Source organism: Camelus bactrianus, chromosome 23 (assembly GCF_048773025.1).
Source record: "Camelus bactrianus isolate YW-2024 breed Bactrian camel chromosome 23, ASM4877302v1, whole genome shotgun sequence".
In the NCBI taxonomy this organism is placed as follows: domain Eukaryota; kingdom Metazoa; phylum Chordata; class Mammalia; order Artiodactyla; family Camelidae; genus Camelus; species Camelus bactrianus.
The window spans coordinates 12,806,680-12,828,271 of NC_133561.1; the positions used below are offsets into that span (position 1 = coordinate 12,806,680).

Below are 21,592 nucleotides of genomic sequence, written 5' to 3' on the forward strand. Positions count from 1 at the left end.
CCAGCCGCTGGCTTAGAAGGAGTTCTGGTTGCTGCAAAACAGGTAGCAGAAGGCTGCCTCAAGAATGCTGTCTAGTTTTCCTTCAGCGAAATTTCCTTGAAAGACATTGGTCAGAGGAACTAAAACAAGAGAGAACTGGACCACACTGAGCTTACAGAACGGACCGTATTGTGCTTGCTTGCTCATAAAAGTTTGTTTAAAAATGTCTGTGTCTATGATGAAACTTGTCAGACACTTGCTTTCATTTTATCCTTGTAGCAGGGAGTTGGGGGAAGAGGAGCCCATATCAACCTCAGACATCTTGGGTTATTTCCTTAATCTACCAAAAAAAAAAAATCAACCTAGGAGTTGCACATATCCAATTTAACTTAAGTAACTTCACAACAGGCAGAAATTGGTATCAAGGTTAGCCTTTTCTTTTCTTTTTTTTTTTTTTCCTTTCCTTTGAGTGAGGGTTATTAATTCTTCTTACTGAGAGTCAGAATTATCCTCTGTAAAAGATTTTGATGGACCTATAATGGATTTTAGCCTCTGTGAGGGCTCAATCTGGCATTTACACTTTGTTCCCAGTTGTACTGTGGCATGGACCTGACCCACTCAAAGTAAGAGGAGCAAGAAAACACTGGTTTTATTTTTTACACATCCCCACCATGCCCCCTACCCACAGCGCCCAGTCTCCTTCTCCTTGTTACAACCTCCCTCTACCCTGTGTCCTGGTGAGGTGGCATTAGGAAGAGTTGGGAGGCAGGTGTGGACCCCCCGGCTCAGAATCTCTGAGTCAATATTTTGTGCTCTTTTTTGAGTAAGATTATATCACTGGACTATAAGATACTTCGGCAGTAACTACACCAAAATGTAAACACATATGACTGGTGAGAAAGCTACGTTTGTCTTATCCAGTTCGGTTACAGAAGAATTAGAATTTCCATACACCTCCAAATGAACTCTCAAAGGCAGGCCTCAGTGAAAAGGAGGTAAAACAAAGACGACAACATATGGTTTATCTTTTCAGTAATTACATTTTCAAATGTAATCCTATACACTTTTTCCCCTTAAATAAAGTCTTGTTTAAAACCAAATGTTTCTCTGTTAGCACAGAGTAGGCAGATGAGAGTCCACACGCGGATATTGAGATATTCCGTGGTTTCATGGTTTTGAAAAGTTTGAATTAACATGCTGTACTTGTGGCCTCCTGCAGAATAAGGCTGTGCAAAGGGAAAAGTGGTTACGGGCTAGGCTTGTGTCTTCCACATGGACAGACTCTTTCAGGCCACACTCAACTGCAGAATCAGCATTTTTTTTTTTTTTCCAGAGAGGACAGAGCAACTGTGCACTATAACATAACCCACATGTCCACATCAGAATGGCGTATTACTGAACTCCAAGTTCCAAGAAGAAAATCTACCTTCAGATTCTCCCCTAACTAAAAGGCTTCCACTGAGCCCTTTATATCTCTTAATCACTTCGAAGGGAAAAGCATGGATTTTTAGAAGCTTTAAACCAGCTAATAGGGCAAACCATCTTTATGAATCACTTACATGGTTCTTTTCTCTTTTTTTCTTAATTAGCTGGAATGCAGAGCTTCAGTAATAATATATGACATTATAATTAAGTAGAAAGCTTAAAATATTAAAAGCCTTAAAGCCCACACACACACACTCACACATACATTGAAGGGCTCTTGGTCTTACGGGTTCTTACATGTAGAAGGCACACAGTATGCCACCAGACACCTGCATTGCCCATCGCCATCTGCTCCTGCAAAATCTATTTCTATGGACAAGAAAATGAGTCCATGCAATTCTATGCCCCAGACTCCTAATTTCAGACCACAGCTGAAGTTAAGCACTTTGAAAACCTTGAGTTTCTTCGTCTTTTAAAGCCAGTATGAGAACCATTCCAGATTTTATTTTATTTTTTGCTAGGTTCTTGGGATGACTCTGAAGAGAGTACACGTGATTTTTGGAAACTGTAATCCTTTCCAGTCCCTAGAGATGGGGAGGAAGAGTCAACTGGGTGCCAGAAAAGTGAGCTGAAACAAATTATGCAGTGGGTCTAATAGAAAACCCACCATGTGATGAAATATTCTCTCTTTTTTAATTTATGAAAAGTACTCCCTTGTATGTTCCACACCCATCTCCCCTGGGGCTTCCCAGTCCGTTTAACTGCATCACTTAAAAATTAACTTTTTTTTCTCTACAGCCAAGGCTATTAAGAAAATAAGGCAAAGATCAGCATCACTATTCCATTGGTTCAGATGGATTCCCCTCGAACTCCCTTCCAATGTGACTCTAAATATTACCCATCCACCCCAATTTTGAAATGATCTTATCCATTTACCTAGAGGTCAGGGTTGCAGAGCAATAGCTAACGTGAAGCCACCAGCTCACAGAAGAAATCCTTTTAGGAAACCACCCCAAGCTCTACTAAACAGAATCATGTCTAATCCCATTGTCATGGTATGGTTTTAAATAATGTGGGAAAGCCAGCCTACTATGGATCATAGCCAATCCCTTACTCTCTCTGGTTCTGTTTGTCCACATATAAAAATAATTAAATTAGAGGAGGAAAAAAGCAATATGAACTAAGATGTTCATTGGAACATTAAATATAATGGTGAAAAATTAGAAACAACTTCCAAAATGCTAAAATCATAACAATAGTTTACTGGATTCCATTAATAATAAAAACAACCAGAATTTGTGGAGCAAAGAGCTTTATAAAATGTTTGCAAGTACACTGCCTAATTTGTAAGCAGCCTAACAAAAACCAGATCAATTTATGGTTTTTATTTATTTATTTATATATTACAGATGAGGAAACTAAGGCTCAAATAAGTTGAGCAATTTGTATCAAGTTACACAGAGAGTACATGACAGAGCACTTAGTCAGATCCAACATGGACTTTGGATCCAGGCAGGGTGGGCTTTGAATATTAGCTCTGCTATCTTCTATCATTATAGCTTTTGAAGCTTATTCATCAGTATAGGTCTCAGTTTTCTAATGAGCAAAACAGGCTGGTGGGTATGTGATCAAACAGGAGAACATACATGCAGTGCAGTACCTAGCAGGTAGTTGTTATCATCAGTCCTCTTTCTCGTTCCCTTCTCTTTTAATTAATCATCCCGTAGCCTTTCTACAACTAGACCATGTTACCTCTGCCATCACTGGAATTACTTACCAAGTAATTCTACTTTCTCCGTATCTCTCCTGTCTGGGGCAGTATTTTTCCCAATAGGCCATCAACTTTATTAATAACCCTGGCCCAGGGCCACTCACATCCAACAGACAGAGGGAAGAAATAACCTTTCCCCTGGCATCAGGGTTCACTAGTCCTGTTCCTGCGGACTCTGACTTTGGGATTTCTGCTTGCCTCTTTAAATCTATGGCACTTCTTGGTTCCTGAGTTGAGCTCCCTAGTGTCAGAAATCAATGTGGATATATTCATGTTTCTGCCTGTTCAAGGCTTTCTGAGTAATCTGGGCTAAAGGATGAGTGAATAGCAAACAAGAGTTGGAAATTAAAGACAATAAATTACCCAAGAGGGACTTACAGATTTATCTCCCCTGGAGCTATTTGTTCACATTCCAAAGGGTTATAACACCCTGAGGACCTTTCTCTTCTCTCCTCAGAGAAGATGTGTTTATCTTAGAGAGCAAAGATTTCTGTCCTTCTCTCAGGAGGGAATTAAAGACACCTGTACAACTACTTATATATGAGCTCCAAGATTCATGATTTCAGGGATCCTCTTCTGTCCTATAGCCACCCTCTCTCCTCCATAAAAGGAGGTGATGACGGCCTTTATTATATCACCCTGAGGGGGGAAACGGGGCACAAGTAAATAAGCCAGTTCTCCTCTGATCCAGAAACTTTATGTTTACTGTAAGAATAAAAGTAAATAAATATAAATATAAAATATTATTTCCTTGGCTTGATTTCTTATTCATAGAAGCCTGAAATATCTTTCAGCCTCTTTCCTGCTTGGTTGAACCTGGGTTATTTATCATTTACAGAGTAACCTCAAATGAATTCATAGGAAACTTTAATCTGATATCAGTTCCAACCTTAATCAAGAAGAATTAAAAGGAAAAGAGAAATCTGCTTATCCTGAGAACCAGATTTAAGGCCCTAAACTAAATGCTACATTTAGGGAGGATGGGGTTTGAGAGAGACCCATCAAATTCATCAGTTACTATTAAATATAATATCACAACATAGGACTTAACTATTTCAACCTAAGTAAAGAATGCAAAATGGTCTCTCAGGCCATCTATGTATTCTTCTGCCAGCGCAAAGGTTTTTCCAATAAAGTCATGGCCCCAGTGACAAAGAAGTTGGAGAGAACGTGAGAATGATGCTGCTTGCCCTCCTGTACTTGATTCTGCCAAGAAGTTGGAGCAAAAAGTCCTTTTCAACCCAACTGCAATCAAGATCTTCAGGTTTTGGCAGTTTTCTTCTACACGGCTGTTTCTTAGTGATCTTCGTAAGCCAAAACTGCCTTCATTCAGAAGCACATAGGAAGTCAATCTCAGTAGGGTTTGGTCAGAGACTTCTGTAATCCTCTAAAAGTGTCTGGGATCCAGGGCACCACAAGGTTGCCTGAGTCAGTACAAGTGAGCCACAGCAGCAAGAACAGCAGTGAACAGAACTCGAGCCAAGTTGTGACTGATCCCGTCTCCTACCCCGCAGGAGCTCAAGTTCCCAGCACAGCTTTGCCTTCAGACTTTAGATTTCTGGGGCCCTTCAGAGCAGTCCTTGGTTATCCTTTTGTATAAAGTCCAGAGGGTCCTATTACTCAGCTATATTACTGCTTTCCAGATCCGAAGCACAGCCAGCTGCCCTGCTGGTATCTTTTCAGAATCTACTCTCTTGTCCCTCCTCTCTCTGCTCCAATCAGTTCAGCATTTGACAAAAGCAAAAACTTGGAAAGCCTGGTTTCTCTTATCATCTCAAAGGTAGATTTATTTTATGGCTTTGGACAAGTCATTCAACCATTCTGATCTCTGTTCTTTTAAAACATAAGTAGCCGGCATAGATTGTCAGCACACAGCTCCTGTGTTTCCAGGCATAGCTTTCAGCGAGTTATGAAAAACCCTCTGGAAGTGTTAGTTTATCCAAAGCAGGCAAATTTCAACCTTGGAGAGGTTAATCCCTTCATAAAATAGCATAAAAATTCTAAGACACTACGTTTCAGGAGGATGGAATGTGTCTGTAGCTAGACTGTTCTGCCAGTGTCATGAGCCAAAAAAACCTTAATGATTAAAATGCATTTGGATAATACAGTGGCAAAACCAACTTCCTGAATGATGGAAATTATATCTTCCCCCAATGGCTCTACTCTGTTGGCATGATGGCATGAAAACTACTATGGCAAATCTATTTCATGGAGTAATTGACCAATATACCAATATATCAGCCTCACTATTTTTCATTTCTGAGGAGCAATAGAAAAGATCAGCGCCCTGCCATTTTAAGACACTAACAGGACTGAAAATAGCAATGAATCTTATTTACTGGAAGAGGCTTTTGGGTGATAGGAACGATCACTTATGTCCATGAAGTTAAGGGGTTTGGTTGCAGTGAAAAAGGCTGATTATTTCTATCTTATCTGATTCTGTCATAGCTGTAGAGTTGGCTTCTGCTGGGGATCCGGTATCCTGGGAAACCGACCTCTTTGCTCTGCAACTGTTAAATCACAGAAGCCTGTGCAGTCCCACCCAGCTCCCTTTGAAGGAACATCAAGGCAGTTCTGCTCTTTACTGGATGAGAAATTATGTGAACAGCTTACACCCAAATTAATAATGAACATGGTCTCTGTTCTATAATGCACGCATCTACAGAATCTTGCACCCAGCTTTAGTGATTAAGCTGGCTTTGATTGTTAAATTAGACAGCACCAAGCTAATCCCATTTGCTTATATCAATCTAGGAAGAGTGTGTACTGTGTTTGAGCCCAGAGCAAGACTCTTTTATCGGCTGTTTTATAAGAACTAACATTCCCTTCCCACCCAGAATGGCCAGTTAATATGCCAGGGCTAAATGTTTGGAGAATCACTCTACCATATGGAAGTAGCAAATGAAGAACATAAAAAGCAGAAAGAGCTATGCCCTGGTGGATAGTGGTCTCAAATTCACTCATTATTCATATGAATGCAAGAAACGCAGGGAACAGGAGAAGGTCAGTGGGGTCCACGGAGGCCATTCCTTTCCAATACGGCCTTTTATCCTTGGGCAGCATCTACTTGCTCCTGTGCGGCTTACACTGGGCCTGGAATTCTATTTCAGATACTTGCTATTTTCAGAAAGAAAGAAAAAATAGTCCTGGTGTCTGTTCTGTATCTAAATTGTTGAATTTCAAATACTATTCAAGTTGCTGGCAGACAAGGTCCTGAGCAGAAGTGGCTTTTAGGGGAGACTTACTCTGCTTCCCAGGAGGTTTCTCCCCTCTTGGAGAGAGAGTGAAAGAACTACTTTTAACCCTAAGGCTTATTTGTCATTTATCATTTTCTATTGGAGGTGTACGTCTGGAAAATGGTGAGGAATGGGGGCAGTCATAGGATAGATTTGTTTTTAAAAAGAAATCATGCTCCCTGGTTCTCAGGAAGAGAGAAGGGTGAAAAATACATAGGTATTACCTCCTTCCCAGCCATTAAAGCATGTCTTTCTTTTCTTTTTTCTTTCTTCTTCCTTTCCCTTGTTTTGTTTTGTTTTTTCTTTAATAGCCAGAGCCCATGAGAAAACAGGTACCTTATCTGGAAAGTCATTATTTTACCCCAGTCTCCCTTGTTCTAAGGAAATGTCCAGTGTCTTCAGGATAGCTACTGGCCCTAGCTAGCCTATACCTTCAGATGTCTGGGAAGCTACCCGAACTGCCTGACACCAGACTCCTCAAGACCCAGGAACAGCCAAATCAGCAGCTGCTGAAACTGGGGCAGAGAGAAGAATCAAAATTGTACTCACTCTCAAGTAACTTGTAGCCTTGCCAAGATGACACTATCCATGCCTACCAATTAACTAAGAATGCATGACAATATATTGAGAATCTATGAAGAAGCTCTGAATTCACTACATTAAGGCCAAGAGCTGGGCAAATCTAAGCCTAGGTTCTGAAGTTCTGCAACTAACAACCAGGAAATGTGATAGGGTCTCTTCCTTGCTACACTTAAGGATTTTTGTAATACATTAGTCCTTAAAAGGTGGGTCAGAGCCACACATTCTTTGCCTAATAAATAGAATTCCTAATACTCTGGGGTTCACAATTTTCTTTACCTCCTATGATTCCTTGGAAGGGGGTGCTTCCTATCTTGGTATACGCAAGGCAATTATATTATCAGACAAAAGGATCCTTCCTTTTTTAAAATTTCAATCCAGCAAGGAATGAAGTGATGTATTTGGGCTGGAATTCTCTCATTCCTGGGACCGAACATTAATCATCCAATGAGCTGGTCTGTTCTTCCTCAAAGCAAGGTTTAGTCCATCTAAAGCACTGTTCTCACACATGAGAGCTGGACAACTTTTGACCACCATGGGCTGCCTGCAAAACAGGATGGAGTTTTCAAAGAGTGCTATTCATTACCTCACAAATCCTACAGTATGTCTGCCTTGGGTTTATTAGTTCAGTGAAATTTTGATGGATTTTAAAATATATATAAATAACTATAGTGAAAAGCCTGTGTAGCTTTCACCCACACATGAACTGAGGAAATTAACAGGCACAAGTATGATGAATACAAACACACCCAACTGGCTTTGTTTGGAGGGATGATGATTTCACTCTTGGAAGCTCTGCTACTCTTGGATATGCTTTATTTTATTTTATTTTATTTTATTTTTTTGTAATATAACAATTTTGCATTCAAAAAAGTGAGGCAGAATGGCTTCTCCTTGACTTGTGCTTCTATAAATACCAATAAAAGGGAAGCAGCTTAGGTTAGAAATAAAACATATAAACCTCACTGAAGGCAAAGGACAGAGACTTAATGAATTTTCTAACGAATTTTATCCCAATAACCTTGATCACACAAATGTCAAGTATATCTTTTGATGCCATGGTGTCAGAGGGTCAAGAGAGAAAAAGCCACACAGGTAAAAGAAACTTAGAAGTAACAAGAAGTAGAAAAATGAAAAGAGGTAAGAAATAAGCTATGCCGATGTTAAGGAGTTAACAGTTTCCTAAACTCAAGCTCTTTTACCCATGCCTTAGGTTTGAGGGGAGGGATGAGTTGAATGAATTATCTTAACTTCCCAGACTTATGTTCCATTCAGGAAAAAACTTGTTATCTCTAACTTGTTAGCACTGGAAGAACCTTAGAGACTTCCTAGTTCAATCCTCACATTTTACAGATAAAGAAATTATGACTCAGCCCTGAAGCTAACATTGTACATCAAGTACACTTCAATAAAAAAAAAAAAAGAAAAGAAAAGAAAAAGAAATTATGACTCAGAAGTAAAGTGGTTTTCCAAAGATCTCTCAGCTGATCAGAGAAAGATCTAAATTCCAGATCTATTCTCTAACCCATTCTTATTTCCACTAAAATTTCTTTCTTGATTTCTGGTGAACCCTTATAATCTCCTGTCTTTTTGTGTACCCATCCCATTCATCCTCCACCCTCCCCACCACCACCACCCACAACACACACACACACACACTTGCACTTCTGCTATATGCTCATGAAATAAGAGGTCTGCATCAGTTAGGATGGGTTGACAAGAAATACAAGGAATATATTTTGACAACACAAAGCTTGCACATGGAATACAAATGCTATGTAAATGACTGCATGGCACTCCCAGCTATTACATATGCCTGAATGTGACCTTTGGGAAGCTCCTGATGGAATTCACCCAACTTGTCTCTGAATCTACCAAATCATTGCACAGTACAAATCCAGCTGTGTGAGCCCTCCTTGTAGGGGAGCAAGAAGCCGTAAGGCTGGAGGCACTCCCCAGTAGATTCATTTGTTGACGCCATCCTGCTGTTTTGTAAAATTTTGAGGATTCAGTGGATTTCCTCCAAGCCACAAAACAGGTAAACCACTGAGTTCCAACATTTCACCTCCTGGGCACTGTTATCCCCCAACCCCATCCCCACCATATGATCCCATCACCCTACACACACTCCTCCCTTTGTTTCCACCCTTAGTTTAAGAAAAACCCCACCCGCTTACTGCAAAAGGCCAAAGTGAAATGGTAAAAAAAAAAAAAAAAAAAAAATCCCTTCATTCTAAATTAAAAAAAAATTTAAGGGGCTTTTGTGATGTAATGTGCCTCTTCCTATGGACATTGCAGTCACTGACAAGCCATCAGAGGAACTCGAGCTTTAAGATGTTTTCTTAGTGATAAGGATGATTAGACAATTGAAACTGGTTAAGCAGCATAGTGGGGGTCAGGTGGAACAGTTCCATCCTTAGACTATTTAATATTTGAAGAGCAAAAGTTCAGGCCAACAATTATGAAGACATTTATGACTGCTATGCAGAAGGGGAAACTTCAGTTTAAGGCAAAGAAGGACTTTCTAATGAAATATACCATTCCATACTATTATTTCAGTGGAGGTTGAATGGCTATTTCTGTTCAGATATTCCTGGTAGGAATTCTTCTGAGAAATGCTGGACCAGAGACTCTGAATCCCTCCCAAATCTCCACACCTGTGGCTACAGATATCCCTAAGATGGTTGGTTGCAAACAGAAGAACATCATATAAGTTTGGAAAGAAGCAGACTAACTGATCAACACATGCAGTGATTCTGTAGTTCACAGGGTACATTGTAGCTAATACAACCTTCAATGACCTTCTATAATGAGTAGTGAAAAACTATTCTCTAAGAATATTTTACAAGCATCACACCACAAATGCACTTGGCTTTTCAACTGCATGTGCATATTTCAAACGCTTCCTTCCTCAGGTAATATAAATAGCCACTTTTAACAAAAAATTTAGGAAACAACAGTCTTTCCTGTATAGAGGCCGTGAGGTTTAAACGAAGTAGTATGTAAAAACTGCGGAGCAGATCCCCTAGAATATTTGTTTATTTTGTTTACAGTCACAAAATAAATAAATTGATTTTCTCAAGAAGCCGTTTCTTAGTAGATACTGTCTAGATCAATGACATACACTAGGTCAGAAGGATCCCGATCTCAGATTTCCAGAATTGCACCATGTGATCTGCATGGCACTGAGGAACCCACATACTGGACACAGTATCATGCAGATATTGGATGCTCAGGCATGCAGCGTGTTGGTATCAGTGTCTCTTGGTGTGACCCAGTGGGTATAAACTAAAACAAAATCTCCAAAGGCTCCATTTTTCTAAGACAGTAAGACCTCATGAAGGTGGAATAAAAGGGGCAAACAGAAAGAACTGGGGCAAGAGAAACCTCATACAAAGATTTTTGTGTGTGACTAATTTAGTGGGTTACTGCTGCCTTGCAACTCGTGGCATTTTCCAGCTGGCTCAAATGAGTGGAGAATTTAGGGCCAAACATTTGGTGAGTTTCCTAATGAAAGAAATTAAACAATAGCTGCTCTGGCTTTTTCAGTGAAGATGTGTTCGTTGAACTCCAGAAAGAGAAGCAGCTCTCACTCTGTTCCATATTCATGGATGCATAGACCTAGACCAGGTGAAGGCCACCCCAAGGCGTGTTTCCCTTCAGCAGGCCGGAACAAAAAACAGCAACATACACTTAGAGGGACTCTTAAAAATGCTTCTGAAAAGTAAGCAATAGACATTTTTTACCCACAAAAGCAAAGGCACAAATTGCCCAGAGGCAAATGGGTAAATGTCCATTTAGCTCCCATGCAGAATGCAAGACCAAAGAACTGAAAAGCTTAGATGCTTAGGGGACTCTGGACCCAACTCAGACTCACTGGATGATACAACCCAATTTAGGATTAACACCCTTAACTGACAATCTAGCAGAGGTCTCCTTTCCAGGGACTGGTCTTTCAGTGACTGCCTGTGTTTCCTCAGCTAAAGTCAGTACATATGCACACACACACACACAAAAGACTGAAAAGATGAGGTTCCCTTTTTGCCCTGATCTTAGACATCAATCCTTAGGAGCTGTCTGGAATATCCAGTTGGCATATTCTTAGACACCGAAGAGTTAAAATGGTCTCTGACTATGTCCACTTCACAGGTCATGAATTCCACTTTACCCAGAACAAAAAAGCTACCCACAGCACACACAATGATTCTTCTTTCAGCATAAATGATCCAAACTGAAACCACAGAGCAGATGGCAATCTTTTAGGGGCATATCCTATGACTAGGATACTGACAATTCCGCGGAGTCTCAGCATTTTAATGTAATGATGAAATGGGGTGTGTAATGGGCAGAGCTCTAAGATGGCCCTCAAGGTTTCTGTCCCTCAGTGTATATATCCAGTGTAATCCTAAAATTCCTTTCCCTTGAGTCTGGGCAGGACCTGAATAGGGTGGGATCATCACTCCATTGATTAGATTACTTTCTATAAGATTCCATCATAAGACTAAAGAGAGGTTCTCCTGTTGACTTTGAAGAAATACACTGTCATGGTAAGAAGGCCATATGGCTAGGACCTGAGGGTGGCTTCTAGTCACTGACAACAATCTTTGGTTGACAGCAAGCAAGAAAAGGGGACCTTATTTCCTAAAGCCAACAGGGAAAAGAATTCTGCCAACAACATGAATGAGCTTGGAAGGCAACTCTGAGGTCCAGCAAGAACACAACCCAGTTGACCTTGATTTCAGCCCTGTGAGATCTGAAGCAGAGGACTCCGTTAAACCATATGTGGACTCCTGACCCATGGAAACTATGAGATAATAAATGTATGTCATCTGAAGCTGTTCAGTTTGTGGCAGTGCATTATACAGCAATGGAAAACTAATACATTGCCCCAGCTGAGTGGCTCTGTGTCCTCATTTACAAACTGTGCGGCCTCTAGCAGGTGAAATAACTCTCTGAGTCTCCACTTTGTCATCTCGAAAATGTGAATTATAAACATATCAGCTCAATTGCTCTCATGTGTTTGAAGTGAGAATGAAAGAGAGAGATTTTTTACGAAAGATGTTATTTTGAAAATTGTAAAGCAATAATCAAGTAATGGGTCATATTCAGTGAAAATCTTTGAAGTCTGGAAATCCAAAGGTTGTTATGGGCTAAAGACAGGACCTTAAGCTCTGGCTCCACCCTTTCAAACCAGGGTAAGATTATGAGAATCCCAGCTCTCATGACCTATCTCCAAAGCAAATGGCAGACGAGGTTTGGGTTCATCCAGAAAAAGGTGGAACATGGGGAAAGTCCTCCTTTCATGGAAATTGGCCAAGCCCCATCCTACAAATGATCTGCTCATCCACAACAGCATTTATTACCGTGCCAAGTGCTACGTAGGCACTGTGGATAAAGAGGCCAACGAGACCCAAGTCCTCTTCTTAAGCCAGTTAAAGTGCCTAAGAAGACACAGATAACAGATGAACAAATCATAACAGCATGAAAGTGTTGTACTAGATGATAGACAGATCATTGAGTGAGCACAAGGAAGAGTATAGAGAACAAGTACCCTCTCTTCGTGGAGATGTGCAGGGAGGTGCCCCAGAGGAAAGCAGGCTTAAGTTGATTAGTTAAGGGTAATTGGGGTAATTAAATACATGCGATGGACAGGAGGCTGAAGAAGAGGCATTTTAAGGGAAACAGTTGAAGTCAAGACATAGAGGTTTAAGAACATGACCCTTTGGAGGACAAGCACATTAGTGCCCTCTGGCTTTGTAACAGAGAACATGAAGGCATGTGACAGAATTAGAGTTGAGAGTTGGGGAAAGACCAGACCATGAAGGATCTTACATTCTTTGCTGAAGAGTTTGACATCCATTCTGAAGGCAATAAGGAGTCATTGATGGCTTTTAAACAGATTGGCATTTTCAACTGTAGGGCAGACTGGGAGTTCAAAATTTGTAGATGACTATAACTCAATAAAAAAAAAAAAAAAGAAAATGGATTTGAAAGAGTAACAAATCCCCATTGAAGGTAATTTGAGTAATCTAGGTAAGAAAAGATAAAGATTTCAATGCAGATGAAAAGAAGGATGAATTTAAGGAGAACAATCAGGACTCAGCTGGCCAGGGCGCCAGGGCGAATCTTGGAGAAAAAGAGATCATAGTTGAATCCAAGGTTTCTTTACGTGATGAGTAACTGCAAGATTCAAGAGTCGCCCTCAGCCTTCTAGAAGGGAGAGAATTCAGGTAAGGACTTCAGAGCTTCTCAAGGCTTGTCAGGAAGTAGGAGGGGAAATTATTAATACAGGCCACTTAATTTATGTCCTAGATCCACTGATGCAAAATTTTATCCAGAAATTTTTCCTCACTAGGGAAGGAGGTTAGGGCAACACAAGTCCTTTCTGAAACTAGAACAAGGCAGTGTTCTTATGTGTTCCCTGAAACCATGAATGACTGGGCATACAGATATTCAAAAAGTGCATCGTAGGTCATTTCTCAATGGGTGTGTCCTCATCCTGGTACAAGTAACTGTAAGCATTTAGAAGGCAGAGTCAGGAGCTGGTTGACTGATTGGTTTAGTGGCTTAGGAATTTAAGGTAATCATAGTTTAGTTCAATACATAGTTTAGTTCATATGCACTCTTTTAAAAGGAAATATAAAGTGTCTCTGATAACAAAAGAAATTTTAGTCTTCAAAAGTTACTCCTGCAAAGAGGTGAGAGTGGTGAGGGCTCAGAAATCTTGTCAACATTTTTTTTTAACTCAGTTTTTAGAACCACGTCATTCAAAATGATGTTTTCAATTATTCCTGCACTTAAATTGAATTTTGCCTGGAAATAAATACACTCTACTACTTTTAGTGCAAACACCCTGTAAAACGTTCTGAGAATGTGGAATCGATTTTTAGATTGTGCACAAGACCTTGTATTCACCAAAGCACAGGACTTCTTTTAAAACATGTCTCAAGTTGATCACCTGCTGGGGAGCATTGTTGCACGACTATTGATCTTGCTCCGATCCACCAGTGGTCAACCAAATCCACCTTTCTTAGGATTCATTGCTGTGGTCTTGTAGGTATCTGGCTCATGCTCATTTTTTGACTGAATATGTTGTCTCTCTCCTGTCTGGTAGTTGTGCCCAACTTCATTTTTCTCTAAGTGCCCAAAAACATGATATGGTCTTATCACCATGGCAAATCAACTAGTCCTTGCCTATTATTATTCAAACAATAAACAAACAGACTGAATAAGAGCTCCCAGAATGGAGATGTTTTTTATTGTAACTTTCTTTGTCATCTAGAAATTGGTGACTGCCTTCTTTTTTCGTTCTCTTTTCCATTATAGCAGAAGGAGGGGATAAAGTGGCAGAAATCTTCTTGGATTTGGAATAACAGAGTTCAAGTTTCGACTAGAGAAGATGGACTCAGCTTGGTGAGAGACAGAGAAAAAGACAGGAGGAGGACAGCCAGGAGTGGGGGTGAGAGGGGTTATGGGAATGGGAGATGAGGAAGCCCTGTAGCACCCACCTACCAGTGGTGAAACCCAGAGAATGAGGATGAATACTAGAGAATGAGCAGCTAGTTTAGTAACTGGGAGGGTCGGACCCAAGATAGAGTCAGATTTGAGGAAATGGTTAACCACAGTAAGAGTTACTGTGGTTATGGAGCAATATCTGTTGCAGCTCACCCTTTCACGTGGTTCCCAGCCTGTTTTGACCAGTGGAAGTGGGTAGAGTTAACCCCAGGAACAGCACAAGGAGCTCATCTCTACTCGGTGCAACTCTAGGAACTATGCAACCAGGAGTAACTTGATTTTATTTCTGCATGGCAGGTGAGGAAACACAGGCTGTGGTCTCTTACAGAAGACTGTGACTTTTCTCACTTTTCTATAATCTTGTTTCCATGAAACTTAGCCAGCCAACAGGTCCTTGCTCCCCAAACCACTAACCAATTTTATTTTCAGTTTGGGATTCTACATCAGTTATTCCATTCCCTAATTCACCACCAGAGCTCTGTCTAGGAGATTTATTTATGCAACAAGCAGTTGAATGAATCTGGGGTTGAGGTGCTGGCAGGGGGAGGTCAGAAAGAAAAATGCAATTAATTAACTGATGCTCCATCTTTAAGACACATAGATGGCTTGACTGTTCCCTACTTGGACTTACTATAATTTATGATCATTCCTTCTCCCTCTTCCCAAAAATCCAAAAACACAAGAACTTGCCATATGTCTTCATATGTTTTCTAGGACTCAGTAATTTCTCTTTTCAAATATTTCTTTTGGGGTGGTTTTTTACAACTCTGGAAGCTGAACGTAATGTGGCTTCAGATGGTTTGGGCCTTCCTCTGTGAAACTTTTCTCCAGTGCTAGGCAAGGGAGGCCATGCTGGAAAGCTCAGCTTACATAACCTCACTTGACAAATATGATACATGCCAAAAACTTGACATTTACAATAGAAACTTTTTATGGAACAGCTTTATGTTTCAAACACAATACAGCATTCAAGGAGCATGTGATCATCCAACCACCTCCCCAAGTCCCAGGGGTTCAGTTAAAAATATATGGGGGAAGAAACAAAGCGCCTCTGAATGATGGTATCAAATCCTCGGCTCTCCCTTTGATTCTTCCCTCTTCCCTCCCGTGTTCTCCAGGGTGGCCAGACTAATGCCCTTGGACATTCACTTCACCACCACTCCCAGGGGCTGGGAAAGCCCCTGCTTTGATCTGAGAAGGAGTGCACTGAAAGAGGTCTCCAGAGCATCGTATTGTGACACAGAAGGGTCATTATCTCAGATGAGATAATGAATGAGGAAATGCTCTGTAACCATAAAACCCTAAGTGTTAATGATTATTTTATTATTGTTAGTAATTTATTTATTAGTATTGTAACTACTAATAATGAATCACCGAGCTCCCTGCTTAAGAGTTCCAGTTTAAGCTACAATGCCTCAGAAACGTATGGTCTGAAAAGCGATGAGAAAAAACCAGGAGAAAGGTGCCCCAGTCTCTGGGAAGAGTTGTCACGTTTACAAGAACCCACCAGGACCCTTGCTGACTCTCAGAGTAATTTTTCACTGTTGGAATGATTCTCCTTTATCAGTGATAACACACCCATGTATTCCTAGTGTGAAGGATTTTTGCTGCTGACATCTCTAGTGATTCCACTGTGAAACGATCGCCTCTCCACACCTGAGACACTTAAAGACCTGGCCACCTCCCCACCTCCCCCAACGCTCCTGAGCTTTTCTCAGACCTCTCCCCTGAAGTTCTCCAGCTATCTCACAAATTGGAATCACCACCCACCCCAAAAACCCCAAAACCCAGAATATGATTCAAGCAAAAATCTGAGTAAGCAAACATATTTGGCACTAAGAGATATGGAAAGTTGACTCTGAAGCCAGAGATGGTTACTTGACTCTGCGCATAATTCTACACAGACAGTTACATGCCGTGAACTTGGGGGGCTCAGATGAGCGTAATGGGAAGCACTTTCGACTTTTTACTTTTGAGTGTTTTTCAATAAATAAGTCCATTTAAGCTCCAACAGAACAGCCTGCCAAGCTACTTTTTCAACCTGGACTTTAAAAAGAAAGAAATAACAAAGAATAATTTATAATGATCAAAGATAAAGTAAAATATTAGTCTGGAAGAAATACAATTTCAGGTTTAGAAGCTGGTTTTATGAGGGAGATAATCCTCCCCCATTTTTTCCAGGCCTATAAATGTGATTTTTATTTTATTTTTACCCCAGCCCTCGGGTTCCTACAAAGATTGAACATGGGGAAGATTATTTCATTTATTTTCCAGGGGGGAGGTACTTGGCAATAACATTTTGCAGGCCCACCTTGTGCTGTTTGGAGTATAACTTGGAAACGCCTTGCTAGCTGTTGCTTGTCAGTGGATCTAATCTACTTTTACAGTCTAATGAAGACCCAGCCCTTTTGTATCTGGGGACAATCTGTGATTTTGGTCAGTGTCTGCCATTGTGGTTTATGCTCATTATCAGCAATTAGCACAAAGAACAGATAAGATCTTGGCTGTTTCAGCCTTCGGGGAAGACCAATGTCTTGCTTTGTTTTGCTTTTTTTTAAATGCCAATTAGAATATAAAACTTTATACCAAACCACTCATATGAAAGTCACAAGCAATTTTGAAATAGGTCCAATATAAACAATAACCTCAGTTTATGATATTCTGCTCAAATCTGTCCAGTAAGCTACTATTCCAGAATGGGAAAAGAGAGGCTGCCCTGGTGTTCAGCTCCCTCTGGGCATCTTCCTGCAGCATGAGAGCATACTCAGGAGAAACTTTAAAAAAAAAAGTTTTTTTATTTCACTTGGTAACAGCTTATTGAGTTCCATGGTAAACATCTATGATCATACAACTTAGATGATCTAGCTTTTCACTAGAAGAATGTAAGTGAGAAAAAAAATGGCACTGCTTATCAACCTCTAAAATATTTGAGGATGAAAAATTGGAAAGAAGCACACAGAAAGGGAGCTAATCTTCTATCCTAAATTAGATTGCCAACCGTAGTGAGATGCAAGCAGAATATTTCTCAACCCGTGGGACAGAAAGGTGCTTATCGGTGCCCAGAATATTTCCACAACATCCATCAAGAAATGAGCCATTACCAGAAACGCAAACCAAAAAGTCACCTTTTTCATTCAATTTTCCAATAATGTAGTGTTCAGGGAATCTCAGGACAACAGAGATTTATTTAATAGGGCAACAAGGCTAATGCACAATATGGATTATTCCAAGTAATGGTCTTGGTAACGCAGGTGGGTTAGATTTTTATTTAAGGTAAGATGAGTGCTAGGTTTGAGACCAAGCTCTGGCACTAAGTCGCCATGTGACTTTGGACAAGTCTTTGAGCAGGTTTCCTTATCTGTCAAAAGAGGATAATTATGGTATCAATCTCATGGTCTTATTGTTAGGACTAAATGACTTAATAGATATAAAGCAGTGTCCAGAACATAGTAGTCTCTCAAAAAATGCCATCATTATTAATAAATTGCTATAATTATTAGCAATCTTCCCAGACCTTTCTCCTGCTGTATTCTGATTTTCTGTACCCATTATTAGTTCTAGCTGTCATTTAAAGGGGACAATGTATGCATTTCTGAGAAAGAAGTCATGTCAGGAACAGACAAGCAAATAAAGAAACCCCAACCAAGGATCAGAGAACCCTGTCACTTACATTAGAGATAAAGTTCCATTTTTCTGGAGCGCTAAAGGGAGCTGGAGAAACTCGAGCAAGATGTTTTCATTTCTGGCCTTCTTTCCTGTCTGTGAACAAATTCCAATGCTATGTTTCCCAATAGGGAAAGCAACTTAGTAAACCAGAGCATCGCAGAGAAAGTTGCTAGAGACCTGCAACTTCTCTCCCCCAACCACCACGTAGACCTAGCTAGCAATTCTAAGCTGGCTTCTCATCTGATCACTAAATGTGGTAGCAATTAATACACATCTAAAAATGATGGGTATGTAGTCAGCCTCTGTGTATGTTCTGCTTCCTTAGAAGGGCCTTTCTAAGAACAGAAATAAATGGAGTCTTTTTTGCTTGATAGAGAAGCGTGCTGCCAACAGATTTTGAGACCAATGCGTCCAACTTAGAATGGTTAACCAAACTATCAAGGGAGGATTCCAAGAGGAATACCAGAAGCACGTTCCAAGCATGGGCTTTTGAGACAAACAGATCTGGTTTTAAATCTTCCATCATGTTTCCGTGTATGATCTTGGGCGAACTAGTCAACTCACCCTGCCTTATTTCCCCATCTGAGTTGCCTATTCATGCAAGTTTGCAAGGGACAGTCCTGGGGCATACCGGTTATCCTTGGGTGATTATTAAATGCTGCCCTATTGCTCCAAAAGGGTCTTGTTTGAACAATAAATTAATGGCTACCTCCTTCTTCTGTAAAATTGAAATAATAGTCACCTCCCAGGGTGGTTGTGAGGGTTAGCCATAATATATTTTAATTGCTACCAGAGTGCTTTGCACATAGAACTATTCAATATAAACTAGTTCCCTCTTCATCTATTTCCTTCAGATCCACTCTGTCCACTACAGTAGACATTGGCTAATGTCTTGAAACTTGAAATGTGGTGAGTTCAGCTCGAGATGTACTATAAATATAAAATACACCAGATTTTGAAGATTTAGCACCTAAGAAAAAAAAAAAGAAGATAAAATGTCTCATTAATAATTTGTATATTAATTCCATGTCCAAATGATATACTAGGTTAAATAAAATAAATTATTAAAATTAATGACACCAGTCTCTTTTGACTATTTTTGCATAGCTACTTAAAAAAAAGAAAACCAAATTACATTTGTAGCTTGCATTCTATTTCTGTTGGGCAGCACTGCTCCAGATGGTCCATATACGTGTGGACCTCACACATCTCATCCCACTAACACCAACCCACCTTATTCCCCCGGGTGGAAGGAAGAACTCTTCCTTCTCAACTGAAGGTGAGAATCGGGTGTGCTTTCATCATATTTATCAACATGTTCTTACATTTATTCTGGGCTTTTGAAGGTGAAAGAACAATATATAGGGGGCAAAATAAAACCGAGTTTGAGCATGCCTCTCAGCAACAGTTTCTCCTCGGGGATAGAAACAGTGACCTTGAGTACATTAGGAAAGCTGGAGAGCCAGGCCAACTTTGGAAAATGTCCATGCTGGCAAGAAAAAGAAGCTTAGTTCGCCAGAAAAGATATCGCAATCTCTCCCTGGGTTACGTTTGCTAATTCTAGCGGATGCTTGTGAAACACCTCTGGTCCCAAATCCAAAGAACGTAAAAGAACCAGGAATGTGAGCATACCAGGAGGTGCTGCCTCCTTGAAAAGAAGCATTTCCTACCATGAGGAATCACCAACTTTCTGCCCCCCAAAATTTCTTCTGAAAGCATTCAAAGAGCCTCTAGTTTGATTCTTGACGCTCCTGACATATGGGTGGATGAGTTGCAGAACAGCAGAGTATTGAGCAAATTCTCTCCAAAACAATAGTTGAAATCACTCAGCGCCCATGCCCCACTGATGCAACTAGTTGAAAAACACCAACGTTGAGCTTTAAAAACATTAGCAAATTGGATGTTTAAAACATTTTAATCAAATAATCTTCACAGAATCTTTTCAGATATTTTTTTAAATGGCTTTGCCTGGACTCACATGTCAACTCTGTCCTAGAGGCAAGGAGAAATGATTCAAACTGTCTTCTTAGCACAACCGAAGAAGTACCGTCAGCGTATGGAATTTCTCACATTTCAACCATCTGCTTTAGTGCTGCGCAGACAGAAACGCTGACGTCAGTCCTCAGAGGAGCACCATCTTTCTTGATGGCCCCATAGTTTGGAAGAAGGGTAATGACAGACAATATGAGAAGTATGAGCTGGATGGAGTTAATATTTAATGGGTTCCAGGAGATGCTTTGTGTCTGAGCCCCACCAGCTCTCATCAGCTAACTCCCCCACCCATCACCCCACAATCAAATAATTCCCCTCTCTTTGATAACACGCCAGCACAGGGAGAGGCAATGGTTTGGAACAAGAGCGTCTGAAGTGGAAGAAAACACAGCGGGCCTCTCACTTTCCCTTTCTAACCACAACAATTGGAGGAGACTTGGGCCTGAAAAGTCTAACTGCTACTAAATGGTACCCAGATGGAAGTCACAGCTGCTCTCTGGTACCAGCTGTACCTATGCCCACCCATCTTCGGAACACACCTGCAGCTGAGGAGAGAGAAAAATTGGGCTGACGGAGCAGTTCAAGGGCCTCTCTTTTCTACTGCACACTTTCCCTTTTATCTTTTCCCCTTCAGTTTCAGAGTTTCTTGTTCTCACCTTCATGCTGTGGCAGTGCTGACAAAAGAAAACTGCAGCTCTGGAAAACCCACGGTGAGTAATAGCCCCAGGCTCTGAATACCTAATGCCTATTGTATGTGTGTGTGGGAGGGAGAGTCAGACGGAGGGGAAGAATTTGGTCACATTGCCTGGGTAGGTCTAGGACCTTGTGGTGACGACCCCAGTGCGTCCAGAGACTATCTGACTTCTGATACCTGTCTTCTAATGAGATCCAAACATCCAATAGGCACGGCCTTTAGGAATGCATTGTTCAAACAGACTCGATTCCTGCCCAGAGCCTTTTCAAGCCACTGACCACTTTGAACCTAATTAGAAAAAGCAGAGGACACTGGAGACATTTAATAAAAGGAATCGGGTTGTGCTTCATCTTCATGACCTGGGATTTATAAGGGAATTTCTCTGGCTTTGTAGCAACATAAAATAAATAGACATTAGATGATGACAGGGAAAACAAAATTGCTGCCAAAGCTAAAAAGAGCTTGGCAAAAGAAGAAAGAACTACTACATAGTCAGTCATTATTTACTGTACAAACCTTTCCATAAAGCACAGAAGAGAGATACATAGAAATAATAGGCCCTTGCTAAAAGATGAAAAGCGTTTTCTAGAGCTACATTTTTCCCTTGACGAAGGCACTGACGTGTCCCAGTGCTTACACAATCTTATTGTTCTGTTCAGCCATTCAGAAAGCTGAATGAGCAGCCCTGCTCTGGAAATTTAAAGGCTGACATAAATAGTCCATACATTTCCAAGG

At 40.6% G+C, this 21,592-nt stretch overlaps 1 long non-coding RNA gene across 1 annotated transcript in view; it reads right to left on the reverse strand.

Annotated features, from left to right (window-relative positions):
• LOC141574751 (uncharacterized) overlaps positions 1 to 18,313 on the reverse strand; it is a 54,164-nt gene extending 35,851 nt beyond the window's left edge. Inside the window, exon 1 of the long non-coding RNA XR_012501799.1 lies at positions 18,176 to 18,313. This is a non-coding gene — a long non-coding RNA (uncharacterized LOC141574751). The remainder of the gene's footprint in view (positions 1 to 18,175) is intronic.
• Between the last annotated feature and the right edge of the window lie 3,279 nt (positions 18,314 to 21,592).